Genomic DNA, 14,414 nt, shown 5'->3' on the forward strand with positions numbered 1-14,414 from the left:
TCAGCTCGTCGCGTGCTCACGCAGGCCTGATTGTGGTTCCACGCGGGCACCCCGGTTCTGGGACCTCCCAGACCCCCGCTCAGCGAGGGCCCTTCCCTCCAGGCCAGCCGGGCGGCGTTTGGACACCCCGATGCCCAGCTCCCCCAGAACCAGCCCAGCCTGGCTGCAGAGGCACGGAAGCCCCTTGGTTATTTAGGGGTGCTCGCCCGGCAGAGCTCAGGGCTGACTCCTAGCTCTGACTCTGAGATCACTCCTGGTGGTGGCCTTGGGGGACCCTGTGGGGGGCCGGGGATCGAACCCGGGTTGGCTGAGTGCGAGGCAGTGCCCTCCCCACCACTGTCCTATAGCTCCACGGCTATAAAGTGGCCAGGAGAGGAGATGGGGTGACTGGGGGAGGGGCACCACCTGCCCTGGGGCGTCCTGCTTCTCTGCTACTGAGAGGAGGAGGAGGGTTCTGTTTCTGAGTGAGCTTGGCGGCCAGGGGCTCCTGGCAGCTCAGACAAGCACTCGGGAGTGGGCACTGGGGGCAGACGGTGGTTCTGCAGAGGGCATGCTGGGGCGGCAGTGTCACCTGCTCGGACAGGACCCCATTGGCTGCAGAGCCCCGGGTGGAGGGGCCCCGGCCTTGCGCTCTCTGGGTGGTGCTCTGGCCTCTCATGTGGGCCGGGGGCCCCTCCCCGAGACCCTCAGCTAGGCCCACGCTGGGAGGGAACCATTCCCCCTCAAAGCCCCTGCTGGCCCTGCCGCCTGGCTCTGGGGTGCTGAGGAGTCAGACCCCTACTTCCCTGGTCGCCCCCGAATACAAGCCCGGGCTGTGCGCTCCAGTGCCCCGTGTGACGGGGCACCAAGGGGCAGGAAGAGGTAGGTCTGCGGAAGCCTGAGGGGGGCTGTGGTGGAATCCGGGGTCCTGAGGGAACCTGGGGGGAGCCATGGTGGAGTCCGGGTCCCGGGGGGCGGGGCTGCAGGGCGAGGGGAGCCCACCCGTGTCCGGCTCCTCTGACCTCGCCGACAGGCCCGAGAGGCGCCTGACCAGCCGGCATCTTCCTATGACCAGGCGGTGGGAGCCAGCCCCCGCCCCGCTGGGCACCTGCGGGCGGCTCTGTGGGGCACGCCCATCACCCGTCTTGCACAACCCACAGCCGCTGACGGAGCAGAAAGCAGCCTGCCCGGCTGCAGGACCAACCAGTTCCCACCCGCTGCCTCCAGCAGGCCCCGGGACAGTTGCCCCCTCCCAGCCTCGTGCAATTAAGTGCTCAGAAAGGGGCCGAGAACATTCTGGTCTTCTGACCCGGAACAGCGGGGCCCGGCAGGGAGGCAGAATCCGCACCCACCACAGCTGGGGCGGCGACCCAGCGGCAGCCCTGCGGCCCACCGGGACACGTGCCCAGGTCCAGTGAGGGGCGGTGACACCAGAGGCCACGTCGGGCTGGTCTGTTAGGGGACGTGTCAGCACGAGGGGTCTGCTCTGGAAGGTGCGTGCTGACCCTCCATGCCCCAGTGGGCCAGCCGCTGCACAGGTCCCCGAGTGCTCAGTATAAAGTGCTCCTTCCCATCCCAGCCACCCTCGGGACACGGCCCCGCTGTCGCTGTTCCCCAGGGACCCCCTGGGTTTGCAGCCTGAGGAGGTCTCAGGCCCCGGGCTCACCCTCGGACCCCCACCCCGGGGCTGGCACTGTCCCTGAGCCGTGCTGGGCAGGGGCGCGGCTGCCCCTGTGGGGACCCTGGTGCAGATCATCTCCCTTCCATGTCTGTGGCGGGGAAGGGGCCTCCAAGCCGGGCCCTGGTCACAGCTCTCAGCCGCTGGTTCCTGAGCCTGGTCAGGGCTGGGCAGGGGTCTCGGTCACCCCAGAGCTGCCAGAGTGTCCAGGGTGGCCACCTGGTGCTGGGGACCCCTGGGGTCAGCTGTACAGGGCCTTCGCCATGTCACAGCTACAGCCTTGTCTGCAGCTGCGAGGGTCACTTCATGGCCACTCCCGGTCCTGTCGTGGGCGCTCACGGCTGCGGTCAGCCTCGGTGCGTGTGGCCGGGCGGGGGGCACAAGGCAGGGCTGCACCCTTCCCTGGCGAGGGCCAGAGCCTGGCACCCGGAGCCCGATTTCCATCTCGCTGGTGCCACTGCGGAGTTGCCTGGGGGGCCTGTCCAGACACTGTTGCTGGGCTCCGCCCGGGACAGGTGAGTCAGGATCCCTGGAAACAGCCGAGCCCCGCCCGGCCCCACCAGGGCCTGCTGGGCGTCAGGGATCCCGGGAAGGACAAGGCCGCGCGGGGCAGACGCAGCAGCCACCGCCCCTCCCGCCACGAGCCCGCTGTGACCACTCCTCGGCCGGGCAGCCACGGTCGCTCTCCCCCCTCCCCCCGCCTTGTTCCACAGACTTTCCTCTGCTGCCCACTCCACAGTCAGTCTGCCTGACACGACCAGCTGACTCCCGAGGCCTCCCTCGACGGCCCCTGCACCCACTTCAGCGCAAGTAGTGGGAAGATTGTAGCTCAAGGTTGCTTCCAGCCGAGGGTTTGGAAACAATGTACTCTCGGGAGAGGGTCCCGGGGCTGAGCGATGGGCGGCAGGTAGGACGCTGGCTGCGGCCGGCCCAGGTTCAATTCCCGGCACCCTGCATGGTCCCCTGAGCCAGGAGTATCTCCAGGTGTGGCCCCCAAACAAATCTGGGGCTGGCACAATAGAGCAGCGGGCAGGCACTTGTCCTGCACATGGTCAACCCGGGTTTGATTCCCGACACACCATTTGGTCCCCCAGGAGCAATGAGAGAATGAGAGGAGAGAGAGAGAGAGAGAGAGAGAGAGAGAGAGAGAGAGGGAGAGGGAGAGAGGGGGGAGGGAAGAGAGGGGAAGAGAGGGAGAGGGAGAGGGAGAGAGGGACGGAGAAAGAGAGAGGGAGAGAAAGGGAGAGAGGGAGGGAGGGAGAGGGAGAGAGAGGGAGGGAGAGAAGTAGAGGGAGGGAGAGAGGGAGGGAGAGAAAGAGTGAGGAAAGAGAGGGAGAGGGCGAGAGGGAGAGGGAGAGAGAGAGGGAGGGAGAGAGAAAAGAAGGGAAGGGAGAGGGAGAGAGGGAAAGAAAGGGAGAGAGGAGGGAGGGAGAGAGAAAGGGAGGGAGAGGGAGAGAGAGGGAGGGAGAGAAGAAGGGAGGGAGGGAGGGAGGGAGGGAGGGAGAGAAAGAGTGAGGAAAGAGAGAGGGAGAGGGCGAGAGAGAGGGAGAGAGAGACAGAGAGACAGAGTCCCCCAAAGCCACACTCAGACAAGGGCCCGAGGAGGTGGGGGTGGCCCAGCCGGGACCCCCGCAGGCTTGCGTGCTTCTCGGGAGGGAGCAGGATGTGCCACTTCTCACGAGTGGCCGCAGGACCAGGCAAAGGCCCTCCCAGGCTCCCCCTCCCCCCCCCTCGGCCACCACCTGTGACCGGACAGTTGACACAGGGGCTGAGAGCAGACAAAGGTCCCCTCCCCCTCCCCATCTCTTCACTCTGCCATCCGCCGTGGGCCATGCCACTTGCCGCGTGGGGCACCTGGAGAAGGTCCCACCCTAGCTGTGCACACTTCTACCACTTCCCCTCCACCTCCGGATGCCAGTGGCCAGAGACAGCAGCAGGACACGCGGGCGGGCGCCGAAACTGGACTGACCCCGCAGCCCCGAGAAAGGACCCCGGGAGGGGAGAAGCCCGGGCCAGAACAGGAAAGACGAAGACCACCACCCAACTCACATCCCGCCCCCGGCGACTCACGCACCCGCCAGCCCCGGGGGGTGGGACCCCCTGAGACCAACAAAGGCCAGCGGACCCCTGCCCCTCCCTGCTGCCCCGGACTCTCCCCTCCAGAGAATTCCCTCTGGGACACGCCCCTCCCCCCACTTAGCGTTTCGGGGGCCCAGTGCTTGGGACCCTCCTGTGGTACCAGGGACGGAACAGGGCTGAGCGCCCTGCCCCCCACCTGCCCCACCCACGGAGCCCCTGCCCACGCCCTCGAGAGGCCTCGCGTGGAGTGCGGCTCTCCGTACAGTGCTCCAGTCCCTCCCTCAGTTTGTTGCAAGAGGCTGGGTCTGTGCAGCCCCGGCCCCATTCATTAACTCACTCTCTCATTCATTCATTTACTCATTCACTCACTCGCTCACTCACTCACCCATTCACTCATTCATTCATTCACTCACTCGATCACTCATTCACTCGTTGACTCCCTCCCTCCCTCTCTCACACACCCACTCGCCATCCGTTCTCACTCCTCTGCTCATTCCCTTCCTCACTCATTTGTTCGTTCAGTCCCTCCCGTTCACTCACTGCCTGTGCCCCTGGGCATGGTGGGCGTGGAGGGGCTGGCCAGCTCCAGCCTTGGGCCCTGGTCCATATCGGAGCCTCAGGCGTCTTTGAGCAGATGCCTTTGGGCTTGTTCTGGAGTCGGTGAATGGACCCACATCCCACCTCCTCTTCTCTGCAAACAGGGCGCTGCCTGTCCCCACTCTGCCCTGGCACCGGGGGCGAGCGGGTGGCCCTCCGGGCGCCAGGATACACTCTCCAACCGAACATGGGCAGTGAAGCCTCAGGTGACCGTCAAGGGCTCCCCACACCTGCCTTCCCCTGAGGCAGCTGCTGCAGCTCCCTGGGGACCCCGTGTTGGGGGCGGGTGGTGGCCTCACTGTCAGCCCAGGGGCTCCTGTGGGCACCCGACGGGCTGTGCAGGAGCTGAGACCCCTCCCCCAGAGCCCCTGCTGAGGCAGAGGCTGACCGGGCCCCTCCTGCCGCGTCAGTGACCTCGTCCTCCATGCGCAGCCCAGGGTCAGCCAACTCTGATTCAAGGGGCCCCGGTGCCTGGCTGGGAGCGAGGGGTGGGGGCGGGACCCGGGACGGCAGTGAGGTGGGCGCCCACACAAGTGCTTCCACGCCATGGATGAGGACACGCTTTCAGGACACGCTGCCAAGTGCGTGCCCCGTGTCGTGGGCTGAAGCTCCTCCCGCGGCTGCCAGGCCTCTCAACAATCGTGCAGACCTGCACTTTTGGGGGGTGCTGGCGTATTTGGGCCACACCGGAGGTGCTAGGGGATGGTCCGAAAGGCCTGGGAAGATGCAGGCCGCCTGCAGACCCCGCCCTCCTCGGGCTTTCCAACAGGGGCCTCACCTGGCAGGGCTGGGGTCGGACCCAGCACTTGGGGCACGACCTTGGGGTCGGGGACGTGCTGCTGGGATGGACCCAGGGTCCTTCTCAGGTCAGGCCGTGTCCATCACGGCCTCTCCCAGTGTCACCATGCTGAGCAAGTGGGTGCTGGTGCCTCAGTGGTTGGGGGTTACCGTCACAGAGATAATGGTCCCTTGAGCTCGTGGTCAGCCCCTCCTAAGACGGTCGCCCGAAGGCTCTGTGAGGGAACACAGAGGTGACGCGGACCTCATCTCTTGGTCCCTGCAGAACGCACGAGGCGCCCGGGATACAGGCATGTTCCGGGAGAGCAGAAGAGATACACGTTGGCCCCAGAACCTTCAAAAATGGTTTTAGGGCAGGACAGGTAATACAGTGGATGAAGTGTTTGCCTTGCATGTTGTTGGCCCAGATTCGATTCCGGCATCTCTTATGGTCTCCTGAGCTCCGCCAGGTGTGACTCCTGAGTGCAGAGCCGGGAGAAACCCCTGAGCATCACCAGGTGTGGCACGTGCACACACACACACACACACACACACACACGCACACACACACACGTGCACACACACAAATTGCTTTCAAGGAGGGCTGGAGCAATAGTTTGATGGGTAAGGCACTTGCCTCATACACGGCCGACTCGTGTCCGGACCCCAGCACCATTTACGGTCTCCCAGGAGTGGTCCCTGAGCTCAGAGCCAGGAGTAAGCCCTGAGTACTTCTGGGTGTGGCCCCCCAAATAAAAACAATCAAAAAAGTTTGGGGCTGGAGTGATAGTACAGTGGGGAGGGCGTTTGCCTTGTACATGGGCAACCTGGGTTCAATCCCCTGCATCCCGCAGGGTCCCCCAAGCCAGCCAGGAATGGTTCCAGAGCGCAAAGCCAGGAGTGACCCCTGGGCATGGCCGGTGTGACCCCAAAGCAAAACAAAACAAAACAATGTGTGAGAAGAGAGAAGCTGGGAGACGTGGGGTGGATTCCCGTGGGGTGGATTTCCCGTGGGGTGGATTTTGTGGCCAGCTGCCGGGTTCTCTGGGCAGGAGGGGGCGTGGGAGGGACACTCCGGGGGAGGAACACTGGGACAGTTTTTATGGCCTCTGCTAATTGCCCTGAGTGACCGCGGAGGCCGGCTGCGCCCTGTAAATGGGGTGACACCGCTCATCACCAGGCCTCTGGGGGCCACAGATGAGCAAGTCCCATTGCCATCTGCCGCACACCGCTGCCCGTTGTCAGGGGCGTTTGTGCCAGAACCAAGCCCAACATCTGCCCTCGCAGATGTGAGGAGGAGAGTGCCAGTGTACGGGACCAAGGACGACCAATCCAGGGGCCGGCGAGGGGAGCTGCCGCCTCCCTGCCCCTACGGCCCCCTGGCACCTCTAGGCGGGGCCCCAAGGCCCCAGGGCGTGCACCCTCCCAGAGCCCTAAAACAAACAGCAAATCCCAACAGGAAACAGCAGGGGCGCCAGAGCAAGGCGGGGGCAGGCGCTGGGTCCCCTGAGCCCTGCCAGGTGCAGCCCCCTCCCGCCCCCCAAAAAGGAAGCAGAGCTATGGGGAATCCTGGGTGGGCCTGGAGGTCCTGGGAGAGGGGTCTGAGTGGGGGCGGGGCGCACCACGGGGGCCGTGCGGGGGCCCAAGTGCTGGAGGGATCGAGCTGCTTCCTGCTGGACATCCCAGAAATAAGGGATGAAAGACTTTTCAAATCCACACCCCGTGGTTTCCAGAGCTGGTCACCAGGGGCCTTTGGGCTTGCAGTGGCCCGACCCCAAGCCCGTGGCCGGTCCCCGCGCCCCACCCCCGCCGCCACCCCCATGCTCCTGCCCACTCTCAGGCCAGCTGCTGAGGATTCGCTTCTCCCACGTTGGCTGGACGCCTGGGGGTCTCACTGCAGCCCCGGGCCCGCCCAGGCCCTACCCCTCCGCCCAGGCGGCCCCGCCACTGGGGTTCTTGGAATCGAGACCCAGTGAGGAATGTGTCATTTTCAGCATGTCAGACCAGATCACTAAAATGTGGCTCCTTATAAAATAAATGGCGGAGGGTCTGCTACGGCAGCAGGCGCGGGGGTGGGGTTGGGAAAATCAGAAAGAACGGTGGTGGGAACGTGCAATGGCGGGGGTTGGGGTGGGACTATTGAACGCCCATAACAAATAGCCACGAACAGCTCGGGAAAACAGTGTTCACCTGAGATGTAAGGGGAAAATAAAATTTAAAAAATTGAAGAATGAAATAAACGTTTCTTGCTAGGGAAGAAAAAGAATATGACTTAAATTTTGTTTTTTTGCAGTGGCCAGAGAGATGTGACGGAACATAAGGCATTTGCCTGGCATGCAGCTGAGCCTGGTTTGATCCCTGGCACCATCCATCGTCCCTGGGCCCTGCTGAAAATGGTCCCTGAGCACAGAACTGGGAGCAGTTCCCAGCACCGCTGGGCGTGGCCCCCAGACCAAGGAACAATCGCTCTTTCAGCCATTCTGGCCCATTTGCCTTCTCTCCACGTCCTCCTCTCTCAACACACCCATCTATTAACTGACATTTACTTAATTTATTTAGCTATTGGTACGGGCGACCCAGGGCCTCAGACAGACAAAGGAGGGGCTTCCCACGGAGCCACATTCCAAGTTTATGAACATTTATTTTTATGTTCATCATCACTAATTAGCAGGGGAATGTGAATCAGAATGACAGTGTAATATCGCCTCACTCCAGAAAAATGCCTCCGTCAAAAAGGCCAGGAGCATGGTGCGGGGGTGGGAGGGGGGACCCTCGTTCCCGTGGGTGCGGGGCACACTGGTCTGGCCCCCATCGGGGACATACGGAGATGTCTCAGGAAACCAGAGGTAGGACTGACCACCGTCCCATCCAGCAATCCCAGGCCGTGCTTTGGAACACAGACATAGTAGCTCGAAAGGGTTCTGCACACGTGTGCTCGTGCCAGCCCTGGGCCCAGCACCCATGACCTGGAAAGAACCCGCCTACCCCCAGGTGAGCCGAGAGGGATGGAAATCCGCCTTTCGGGGGACTCAAGGAGTCAGTCAGAGGAGAGAGCGAAACCGATGACCTCACTCGTCTGTGGACAGGAGAAACCGAACCAGAACAGCGGCCAACAAAAACAGTGCCTGGACTCTGGCTACAGGGCTGCGCGTACCAGGGGCAGGGCGAGTGGGCACCACGGACAGTGGTGGACAGACATGGAACCCAGCGGTGGACGTGGTGAGCTGACACTGTACGCCTAAGACACACAGGCATTTGCATTTCTGTAAACCAGTGTGACTCCAGCGTTTAAAATATAGGTATTGGGGCTGGAGTGATAGCACAGCACGTAGGGTGTTTGCCTTGCACGCGGCCCAACCCGGGTTCGATTCCCAGCATCCCCTAGGATCCCCCGAGCATGGCCAGGAATAATTCCTGAGTGCATGAACCAGGAGTAACCCCTGTGCATAGCTGGGTGTGACCCAAAAAGCAATATATATATATATATATATATATGTATTAAGGAAACAATCTAGCTCTATCCAGATGCATTTCCTAATAATGTAAATCCCACTTATAAAGACAAGTCCCTTGGTAGCAGGAAAGTTTCAAAATCCCTCTTCAAGTCAGAGAGACAGTACCAGGTTCAAGGCCTCATCCTGGCTGACTTTCATCCACGGCATTGCAGGGGGTTCCCAGATCCCTGCCTAGGTGAGCCTGAGCGTAGAGCCAGGAGTGACCCTGAGCACAGAGTTGGGAGTGATCCCTGAGCACAGAGCCGGGAGTCAGCCCAGAGCCGGGAGTGACCCTGAGCACAGAGCCGGAAGTCAGCCCTGAGCACAGAGGCAGGAATCAGCCCTGAGCACAGAGCCGGGAGTTTCAGCCCTGAGCACAGAGCCAGGAATGACCCTGAGCACAGAGCTGGGAGTCAGCCCTGAGCACAGAGCCAGGAGTGACTCTGAGCACAGAGCCGGAAGTCAGCCCTGAGTACAGAGGCAGGAATCAGCCCTGAGCACAGAGCCGGGAGTTTCAGCCCTGAGCACAGAGCTTGGGAGTCAGCCCTGAGCACAGAGCTGGGAGCGACCCTGAGCACAGAGCTAGGAGTCAGCCCCGAGCACAGAGCCGGGAGTCAGCCCTGAGCACAGAGCCGGGAGTCAGCCCTGAGCACAGAGCTTGGGAGTCAGCCCTGAGCACAGAGTCAGGAGTGACCCTGAGCACAGAGCCGGGAGTTTCAGCCCTGAGCACAGAGCTTGGGAGTCAGCCCTGAGCACAGAGCCGGGAGCGACCCTGAGCACAGAGCTAGGAGTCAGCCCCGAGCACAGAGCCGGGAGTCAGCCCTGAGCACAGAGCCGGGAGTCAGCCCTGAGCACAGAGCTTGGGAGTCAGCCCTGAGCACAGAGCCGGGAGCGACCCTGAGCACAGAGCTAGGAGTCAGCCCTGAGCACAGAGCCGGGAGTCAGCCCCGAGCACAGAGCTGGGAGTCAGCCCTGAGCACAGAGCCGGGAGTGACCCCAGCCGCGGTGTGGCCGCTGCCCCCTGTGCTCTTGGCCGTTTCCCTGGGAGACGTGTGCGGGAGGCTCACGTGGCCGTCGCAGGACCCGGGGCTGGAGCCAGGTGTGGGCAGCTCTGAGGGGCCTTCGGGCTGGGACCTGGGAGCGGTGGGAGGGGACAGGTGCTGGCTCGCACCTGAAACCAAACTGCTGATCCTTGGGCCCGGGAGAGCGGCCGGACCGGACCGGCCGGGCGGGCAGGGCCTGTCTGCCCACGCCCTCCGCTCTCCTGCGAGGAGAGGAGCGTCTTGTCTTGCTCTCTGGGCTGGGAAGCGTCTGTCTGACGTCAGCAAACATTTCTGCGGTGAATCTGGAGATGAGGGAAGCGGCTCTGACCCAGCTGGGCCGGCCCTGGCCAGGCCTCCCGGCCTCCCGCCCTTCCTTGGCTCCCCACTGGTTGCTCCCTGGGGGGCCGCAGCCGGTGGACCCCAGCGGCGCAAGTCCGGGAGCCCGACCGACCGTGGGGCCCAGCGCTCCATCCTGCTGCAGGGGGACGGGCCCAGGCCCCGACCTCCTCCCTCCGGGGCCCCTCCGCCCAGTCTCCTTTGGTCCCTGCCTGTGCCGTGCCCCCCTGGGGGTCCCCCTGGGGCCTCGCTTTGGAACCTCGGAAAGGGAAAACTTCTCCCCGGCCCCAGGGGCAGTTTCCAGTTTCCTTTAAAGCAGCAAAGGACAGGCCCGAGAGAGGGCAGGGGTCGGGCGCTGGCCTTGCCCTTAGCCCCGTGAGCCCCCATGTCCCCGAGCCCCGCCAGGTGTGACCCCTGAGCACAGAGCCCGGAGAGAGCCCAATGCGGTTGGCGTGGCCACTGCCCGTCCCGCCCCGGTGTAATAACGAAGGTGTTGGGAGCAGAGTCCCTGGAGTGCTTAGGTCCAGCCTCTGGGGGGACACGGTGACTGGACAGTGTCCCGCAAGCAGGCACAGGACAGTGGGGGCAGGGATCTGGGGGTGGGGTTTGTTTCTTGGTCACACCTGGCAGAGCTCGGGGCTACTCTGGGCCCAGTGCTCCCGGGACTGCGTGGTGCTGGATGAGCGCTGGGTTGTGCGGGCTCGCCTGCCCCCGGCGCACTGCGCTCTGCCCCGCCCTGCCCGTGGGTCTGTGTTTCTGGGGGTGAGTGTGCGCGCAAGTATGCGTGTGTGTGTGCATGTGTGCGTGCGTGTGTGTGCATGTGTGCGTGCGTGTGTGTGCATGTGTGCATAGTTGTGTGTGTGTGCATGTGTGCATGCGGGGGATGGGAGCCGCATCTTTTTTTTCATCACTTAATCACTTAACTTCCCGTTAGTCGGCGATTTGCTCGAGCGGGCGCCAGTAACGTCTCCATTTGTCCCTGTCGCGTGCTAGTGTAGCCCAATGGCATCTGTTCGCTCCGGGAACATGGAGGGCCTCAAACCGATCGTTCATGATCTTGACGAAGAAGTCTGACCATCTGGTAGGTGGGCGGCCACGCGGTCTCTTGACATCCCGTGGAATCCAGTCGGTAACAGCTCTAGTCCAGCGGTCGTCTTTAAACCTCATTACGTGTCCAGCCCATCTGATTTTCGACACCTTGGCAAATGAGACAGCGTCCCTGATTCTTGATCGTCGACGGATGTCGGAACTCCGGATTCTTTCTCTCAATTGAGTGAAACGTGATATTCCAAGCATAGCTCTTTCTATTCTTCTTTTTTTTTCATAATTTTATTTATTTTGTTTGTTTGTTTTTGGGTCATACCCGGCGATGCACAGGGGTTCCTCCTGGCTCTGCACTCAGGAGTTACTCCTGGCTGTGCTCAGGGGACCCTATGGGATGCTGGGAATCGAACCCGGGTCAGCCGCGTGCAAGGCAAATGCCCTCCCTGCTGTGCTATCTCTCCAGCCTCTTATTTTTCTTCTTATATTTATTTATTGAATCACTGTGGGAAAAGTTACTAAGCTTTCAGGTTTAAGTCTCTGTCATACAATGATCAAACACCTCTCCCTTCACCAGTGCCCATTTTCCACCACCAAGAACCCCAATATACCCCCCTCCCACCCCTCCCAATGCCTGTGAGGCAGATGATTTCCACTTAACTCTTCTCTACGTTGATTACATTCATTATTTTGCCAAAAGATGCACCATTATTGTTTAGAATTTCCCCCCCTCCAACAATCAGAACTGCTGAAAAGGCATTGTGAAATACTTTGTCTTCTATAGCTGGTTATGAAAATCATAACATGCTATGTGGCGGATTTTGAATTTCTGCAAAGAGCCAGATAATTACAAGATTGGTTTCTGTGTGTCTGATGTTATGGCCATGCCAGAGAGTCGCTCATGGGGGGCAACTCGTGACCTCGGTAGGGCGTGAAGGATGAGCCAGTACCGCCCCCCTTCCCATGAGACTGCAGTTGCCCCATCACCGCCGGCTCATACCTGGCTTTCCTATAAGCTCCGAGGTGGGGGCCATCTTGCTGTCAGGGGGAAAAAGGCGGAAGGGAGCAACACCCTTTTCCTCCTGGGGAGGCATGACGCTGTAGTTTAACGCATGGTCCATTCACTTTTCTGCCGCAAGCTGCCGGGCTCTGGATTAAGTCCTTTTGCCTCTGGAGCCATGGCCGTGCCAGAAAGCCGCTCGTGGGAGGCAACTCCTGACCTCGGTAGGGCGTGAAGGACGAGCCGGTACCGCCCCCCTTCTCATGAGACTGCAGTTGCCCCATCACCGCTGGCTCCTACCTGGCTTTCCAAGAAGCTCTGAGGCAGCGGCCAGCTTCTATGCGGTCCAGATGCATTTCTGCCTAAAGCCGTTGGGTTTCGAGATTCATTTCTGAGTCTCTGGGATCATGGCCATTAAGCAGTTCGATCAGGAACCAGAGAGGCCATGCCTCCAATTATATAGCTGAGCCCGAGGTGGTTTGTGGGTGTGTCTCCCACACACCTAACTTTTGGCCATTTACTTTCTTGGTAAACTTGGCCCCAAGTTTTTGGGGTCTGGCCAAAGGCACAGCAGCAATTTGGGGGTATCTGAAAGTCTGAATGCGCCATGAGGCTGCTGATGCACTCGCCTCACAGGTACAGATTGACCTGCTGGCGGCACCATACCCCCGGGAGCTGCATCTTGCGTGCACGACAGGCACTACTGGCGCCCTGAGCTCCTTCCGGGACCGTGCAGGATGGGCACGGTGGGACGGATAGCAGTGGGTCCCGGCTGAACTCTGCCCAGATCCAGGCGCAGGGGGCCCCGAGCACTTCGGGGAGCAGCCCTGGAGGTGCCGAGTGCCCAGTGTGGCAGCCTCGGGCCCTGGCGTTGACCGCTGGCCTGCTTGCCCGGGAATAGCCAGGAGGGAGCCCCGAGCACAGCTTGGGGGGCTTCTGAGATGAGCCAACGGGTGACACCCGGCTGGGTCTGCATTTGGGCTGGGCGTGAAATGCAGGAGGGAACTGGGCTGACCCCTGCAGGTGACTGCTGCCCAAGCTGCCGGCCCACAAGCGAGGCTGGAGAGGTCCGCGTTCCAGTGAGGGAGGAGGAGGCGACGGCCTCCCCTTTGCTGGGCCGCTTCTTGATGAAAGAAAATGTGGAGCAGGGGCCAAACGGGGCCCCAGGGAGGCAGGGGATGTGCCCGAGCTCCCGAGGGGTGGCCCCCAACGCAGCGACAAAGACAGAGCCCAGGAGCCCAAGGAGAGGGGGTGCCCCACGCTCCGCCCGGGAACCCTGTCTACACTACAACGGTCTCCTGCGCCTCTGCTGCGTGGGGGTCCAGGCTCTCAGGTGAGAATGGCCAGAGGCAGGGCGGAGGGCGGGGTGAGCTGCCGGCCTCACGGGTTCCCACCCGGGTACCACTCAGGGTTGTCCAAGCAGTGCCGGGGGGAGCCCTGAGTGCCACCAGGCATGGCCCACAAAACATAAAAAACTAACTACCCCTCTGAAAGCTCTTCAAGGCAGTTTCCATTTCCAGAATTCCTCAAGAAACGCAGATTTTGAATTTTTCTTTTTTGTTTTTCTGCTGGGGCGGGGGGGGGGGGGGGGCTCAGGGTTCATCCTGACGGTACTCAGGGGACCGTAAGTAGTTCCAGGGATCAAGCCCAGGTCGGCCACGTGCAGGGGAAGCGCCCTCCCCGCTGTGCTCTCTCCCCAGCCGCCATGCTCCGAGACCGTGTCCACGGTGCCCAGCTCCGACCCAGTTCCGGGCTCCCACACCAGCACACAGGACTTAGGAGAAGCCGATCTATGCTGGGGCTCAGCATTCCACATGAGCAGAGGACGGAGCTCCCAGCCGCGCCGTGTGCAGAAGGAGCCCCTCGGAGCCCCCGGCACTGGGCCCTCTGCTGAGTTCTAACACAGGCCAGGACGTGCCGGGGGGGCTAGAGGCCGCTAGAGTGGGCGGTGCTTGTCACAGAGCTGTTTCCGACAGCTCGGCTATCTACAAGTGGGGGAAAAAATAGCCGCTTTCCCGGGTCAGCTGGGGCGAGGTCTGGGCTCCGGATTCCAGCTCGCGCGAGGCACTGCGCCCCTCACCCGCCCATTCTGCACCGGGATTCCTGGGTGGGCTGGTGTCTTAGAGGCAATGTCCCCCCTGCGCAGATGCCAAGACTTCAGGGGGGGTTTCAGTGATTGGACGCAGGCTCTGCATCTCAGAGAGAGGGTTTACTCTCTCGCGGCGTGCAGATGAAAACAGCAAAGGTCACAAGGTCGGCTCTGCCAGGAGATGGCACCGACCCCGCTTGCAGGCTGGGTGACCTGCGAGCCACAGGGGCCATCTGGATGGCGGGCCAGCGAGTCGCATACGGTCCACTGGCTCGGAAGGAAGCTGGGCTCTTGCCCGGCG

This window comes from Sorex fumeus, unplaced genomic scaffold (genome assembly GCF_029834395.1).
Source record: "Sorex fumeus unplaced genomic scaffold, SorFum_2.1 ptg000218l, whole genome shotgun sequence".
In the NCBI taxonomy this organism is placed as follows: domain Eukaryota; kingdom Metazoa; phylum Chordata; class Mammalia; order Eulipotyphla; family Soricidae; genus Sorex; species Sorex fumeus.